Source organism: Ailuropoda melanoleuca, chromosome 17, assembly GCF_002007445.2.
Source record: "Ailuropoda melanoleuca isolate Jingjing chromosome 17, ASM200744v2, whole genome shotgun sequence".
Classification (NCBI taxonomy): Eukaryota; Metazoa; Chordata; class Mammalia; order Carnivora; family Ursidae; genus Ailuropoda; species Ailuropoda melanoleuca.
Genome location: NC_048234.1, coordinates 1105458 through 1111146, shown reverse-complemented (window position 1 = coordinate 1111146; position 5689 = coordinate 1105458). Strand labels below are relative to the sequence as shown.

The 5689-nt window shown below is 52.7% G+C and overlaps 1 long non-coding RNA gene across 1 annotated transcript in view; it reads left to right on the top strand.

Moving 5' to 3' along the window:
* LOC117796962 overlaps positions 1-5689 on the top strand; it is a 23943-nt gene that overhangs the window by 8670 nt on the left and 9584 nt on the right. The gene's annotated exons all lie outside the window — the stretch shown is intronic.

The window sequence follows — 5689 nt, the reverse complement described above, 5'->3', positions numbered from 1 at the left end:
TTTTTTGTCTCATTTTATTGTGGCGAGACTATATTCCCTGTTAAATGTCCAGTTATTTTGAATTTTACTGACGTTTTCTTTGTGGTCTGGTCAGTCTGTGTAAAAATACAATGCTTGTTAGTAGGTGATGAAATCACTGTATTTTTTTTTTTAGTTTTTTTTTTAAGTATATTTTGGCTTTCTGCTGTTGAACATGTAAGGTCAGAACCAGTACTTTTTATCAATCGTTTTCCAACTCAGTGATGGGCTTATTCTTGTATTTATTTTTCTTCTGTCTTTTTAATGAAATCGGGCAGGATGGAGGCATATGGCCACATATTCAGCCCCCCATCTTCAACCTGAATGTGTGTTTTTTTTCTTAAGATTTTATTTATTCATTTGACAGAGATAGAGACAGCCAGCGAGAGAGGGAACACAGGCAGGGGGAGTGGGAGAGGAAGAAGCAGGCTCCCAGCAGAGGAGCCTGACGTGGGGCTCGATCCCAGAACGCCAGGATCACGCCCTGAGCCGAAGGCAGACGCTTAACGACTGCGCTACCCAGGTGCCCCCTGAATGTGTTGGTTTTTAAAAAGAACCGAACAGGGGCTCTTGGCCAGCTCTGTCGGTGGGGCACACGACTCTTGCTCTCAGGGTTGTGAGTTTGAGCCCCACGCTGGGGTGTAGAGATGACTTAAAAATAAAATCTTAAAAAACACAGTGCCGTCCTTCTTCCTGGGGAGGCCGATGCTGTGGTTCAGCCATGAGTGATGCCCCCCCGCCCCCCGCAAAAGCGTCAGAGTTTCCTAAGATCGTGTATTGGAAGACGTTTTAGGTGCCCTTTGTGGGGAGAGTAAATCCGTGTCACAAGACACGTCGTTACCCCCCAAGACTATGCAGATGTTGCCTGAGGTTGCTGATCTGGTTCTGTGCCCGACAAGCCATCCTCTCAAGGGACACAGCGGGCTCTTCTAAGAAGACCAGGTCATGCTGCTCTCCTGCTCAAAGGTGTGCGTGGCTCCCTAGCACCTGGAGAGCAATGCCCTGAGTCTTGCCGAGGACTCGAGGCTCTGTGTCATCTCTCGCTATCCCCTCCCTGCCCCTTGGACTTTGTGCGACTCTTCCCCAGACACGGGTCCCCTGCAGGTGTCTCTCTCCCTGTCACAGCTCCTGTCCTGATTCCCTGTGTGCCTTTCTGCCCCGCCTTGGCCTGGTTGCTATCCTACTCATCTTTCCAGCTCGATCTCATGTTGGTTTTTCTCTGAAATGCTCCGGGACTAGCCCAGGGGGACCAGCTGTCCCCTTCTCCAGAGGGCTTCATTGGAGCTCTTATATTGACCACTGTCCAACTTCTTCTGGGGACGGGATGCATGTGCTTGGCCCTCCCGCTGGCCTGTGAATTACTGTTGAGGGCAGTGCCCGATTCTTCTGTCTGTTCCCAGGGTCTTGGAAAAGAGTCTGCCACATGGAAAAGGCTACGGGATAGGTGGCTGAATCGAATCAGATTCTTGGACAGGGAAGGGGAGCAGCGTCTAGGAAGGGCCAAGAACACGGACGCTGCGAGCACTAGGTGATTACAACCCAAATGGCTAGTTCCGAGCTGGAAATAACAGCAGCTCCCTTTTGCTTCAAACAGGTGGGTCTTGACACAGAAGACAGACTGACGAGCCTTACTTCCCTCCTACCTGGGTCCAGAGAGAAGGGAAGGCAAAGACTCCCTAGCCCAGTGGGAAGGAGAGGGGTCCCAGTCACTCCCCACATCCTGGCAGACCCACCGAGACCTGGGGAGGGCAGGAGAGGGGGACAGGTCACTGAGCGCGTGGGGCCACCTCTCTACCAGGGTAGGACAGTAACCTCGGCAAGATCGAGGTGCCAGCCGCGTTACCCCAGAGGGCTGGTCCAGGTTTCTTCTAAGTCTTCCTGAGAACGGCCGGGCGTCCAGTGGGAGGGGAGTTTAGGCTCCAGACTCCACGTAGCAGCATTATAATCATAATCACGTCGCTTCAGCCTGTTCCACACGTAAACGCCCAGTTACAATGGGGTCAGTTCAGGGCACCCAGACACCCACGAATGGATGCCCACTTCGCTCTGTCACTTCCTACGCACGTGCCCTTGAGCGGCTCTGTCTGTGTAAGCTTATTTCTTCCCGTCTTTTGTGCCTGATGGGCCCGGCTGCTTGGTCCGCGTGGCCGAGGTCCAGGTCTGGGGCAGAGCAGCCGCCTGGAATTCCTTCAGCGGCCCCGTTCGTTGATGCAGCGTTAAATTAAGGCCATTAACTCCTTGTGGAAACATGCCTTCAGGAAGGGCCTGGAAATTGCCACTTCTTTTCCTGAGTCAAACCGCACGGCACCGCGGTATTTGAAGACTAAGGAACCCTAACGCAACAGTGGTGGAACGTTTGCTTGCTGCCATGTCCCCCGGCGGCCAAGCTGGCAGGTGTCACCCGCACTCCGGCGGGAAGCCGCCACGGCCCCCGCACACGCCACGGAACACGTGAGCAGATGGTGGAGACCTGATCTATTCGCTGCCAGGACGGAGTCGTTTCACGATCGACCGGGGTGCCCAAGGAGCCCAGAGCTGAAGGAGGCCGTCTCCCGGGACTCCTAGAGAAGTAACTGAGTCACAGGCAAGCGACTCCGGAAATCCTTCCGCTGACGGCCCAGGCCAACCGATGAATAGTTTGTTTCTGTTTCTTTTAAGAATGATACGTGATTTAAAGAGCCCAGCGGGCCCGTGACACTCGTTCCTGGAAACAGCCCTCCTTCGGTCCATCCCTCCCGGCTCTGTCCGCGTTCCCCTCGTGCTGCTGGCTCCCCGCGTTCGCTGGACGCGTCTCCAGGGCCCTCCTGAGAAACGGTGCCTGGGAGGGACATGGTTTGACATCTTGCACGTCTGAAAATATCTTTATTTGACCTTTACTGGTGCCTTGGCTGGCTGCGGACTTCCAGGCTGGAAATTACTTCCCTCAGAATATGCGGGGCGTTGCTGTGCTGTGTTTCAGTCCCCGTGCTGCTGCTAAGTTAAGGTCACTCCGCTTCTCGATCCTTTTAGGAAGTGCAGAACCTTCTGGAAAAGTGCAGAACCAGCACTCTGATGCCTGGGGGGGACGCGAGCCTTAGTGTGAGGGTCCCTGAACCTCCGTGTGGCACCCAGCGGCCCTTGTCAGCTGGACTGCGGTGCTGACGGCTCGTTCAGTTTTCCCTCCCGTGATTATTTTCGTTCTCAGTTCTCCGTCCTGTTGTTTGCGTGTTGGATCTTACGGACAAGTCCTTGGATGCCTTGTGTTTTCCGACCTCCTTGTCTTCTGTTCTGCCGTGCAGCAGGGTTCTCCGACCTTTATTTTCCTCTCTCTTGAGTTGTCCATTTCTGTGTAATTTCACTTCCCGACAGCTCTGTCTCATTTTTGTTGGTCCCGTCCCTGTTCGACGGCAACCCTCTCCTCCCTGTTACGACCATCGCTACTTTTTTCTCTTTATAAAGTTCTGCTTTCCCTGCAGGGTCTCACTTCCTCCAAGTTGCTCCCACTGACATTGTGTGTGTGTGTGTGTAAGATTATATCTATTTATTCGAGCGAGATGGAGCGTGCAAGCAGGGGGGCGGGAAGGAGCAGAGGCAGAGGAGGAAGCCAGCTGCCCGCTGAGCACACTTGATGCACCATCTGCAATGGAAGTCTTTCCGCAAAATCACAAATAACACGTTTACTGTAGAAAACCAGAAAAATGGTTAAGAAAAAAATATGATCAGGGGAATCGTGCCTTTACCCCACACTACGTCTAACAGGGCAGTAATTGCTTCTATTATTTCATATATATGAATGACATATCAGTGTTACGTGTGCATACCATGATTGGGAATCACTTAACATGTTATTTTTAACCTGTTTCTGAACACGTATTGTGAACACCTTTCCAAGTCACTAAATGTATTTCTAGGACACCTCGGTGGCTCACTTGGTTAAGCACCCGACTCTTGATTTCGGCAGGGGTCGTGATCTCAGGGTGGTGAGATCGAGCCCCACGTGGCTCCACGCTCAGCAGGGGGTCTGCTTGAGATCCTCTCTCTGCCCCTCCCCGTTCCTTCTCTCTAAAGTAAATAACGCTTTAAAAAATATTTCTAGACTTGTCTTACTGGCTCATATCCTTTCACGAAATATTTCATAATACAGCGTATTTTTTGGTCCAGTTCTACATTGTTGGGTATTTATACCAGTTTTTCAGGATCGTAGTGAAATCTCTAACAAACAATCCTATTTTCAGAGCTTCCCGTGAGCCCTGGATTATTCCCTAAGGGTAAATTCCTAGAATCGCTGCACGGAAGCGCCCGTACTGTAGTTCTTTCAAGTCTCATCGCGCAGGCGCCCCTCTCCTACGGCAGAGGCTGCCTTCTTTACCTTTGCCTACGGGTTAGATTTTAAACCAGCTCCCGTGCGAGGGGCCCGCGTGCTGTGTGAGGGGCGTTCTGATCTGTGTGTCTTGGATTACTGCTGAGGCCGACTGTCTCTTCCTATTCACTGGCGGTGTGTATTTCCTCTTTTCTGAATAGACCTCACAGCAGGTGGAAGATTTACTCTCACACTCAAAAGTGCAGAAATGTAACTTTGTTCATTTTTTTGGTAACTAAGCTTCACTGGCTCTTGGACGGAAACAAACCAACTTTTCATTCAAAGTGACTTAAGGCTCTGTTATTTCTGGCTGAACCTTCCCACCTCTGCCCCTCCGGTCCTGTCCCTTTGTGGGAAGGGTGGCTGGCCTCACCCCTACCCGCAGGCACCTTGGTCTTCAGGTGCACCCTTGCACCTGCCACTGGCGTCCCCCACGTCCAGACCCCACCCCGTTGGACCAGGAGCTACTGAAGCCACCCACGGGTTTCGGGTGCAGGTCTGGGACAGTCCCCGAGCCACATGGAGGGGAGAGGAGGAGGAGGAGGCTAGGCTCTCCCTGCCACCATTCTATCCCATCAATGTCACCCCCACTCCTCCAGGTGGCCACCAGGGCTCCAGGTGGGAAACAGACCCAAGACCCAAGACGCAGGGATTCACCCGCATGTCCCTGGCCTGATCTCCTTTCCGATTGCTCTCTTCTCCTGAAGGACTTTAATTTCCTCCGGGGCAGGAACACTGCCCTCACCTCCGGTCCCACACCCTCCAGCTTCGTGACCCGGGTCCTCCAGTGTTCCATCTTTCTTGGTGTCACTGAAAGAGAAAAACTGTTTCTGTTGCAAATCAAAACGCTCTGACTGTCGCTACCTGGGATCTTTAAAAGCTCTTTTTTGAAAGTTAAATCCGAACAAAGTTTTTTTCTCAGCCGGCGGCTCCCGTTCTTGGATGCTCACTGGGGTGACCCAGGGGCTTTGAAAAACCCAAACTCTTGAGCAGCACCCCAGATTTCAGAGCTCCTGAGGGGGTGTCCCAGCATCTGTATATTTTGAAGCCCCCTTCCACCCCCACCAGGTGCTTCTAATGTGTAACCAGGATGGAGAACCGCTGTTCCAGGCTGCGACGGCCTTCCCCACCTCTGGGCCAATCAACGGCTTAACCTCCCTGTCCTTGGAGGGGGAGGGGTTCCTGGCACCTGGGGGACAAGATCACTTGTCAACAACTGGGCTTGCACCTGCGTCTCTCTGCTGGATACAGAGCCCCCCTCAGCTGGTTTGACAGGCTGGAGATGGAGACTCTGCAGAAGGTTCCCGCAGGGGTGGGGAGGAAGACTCGCAC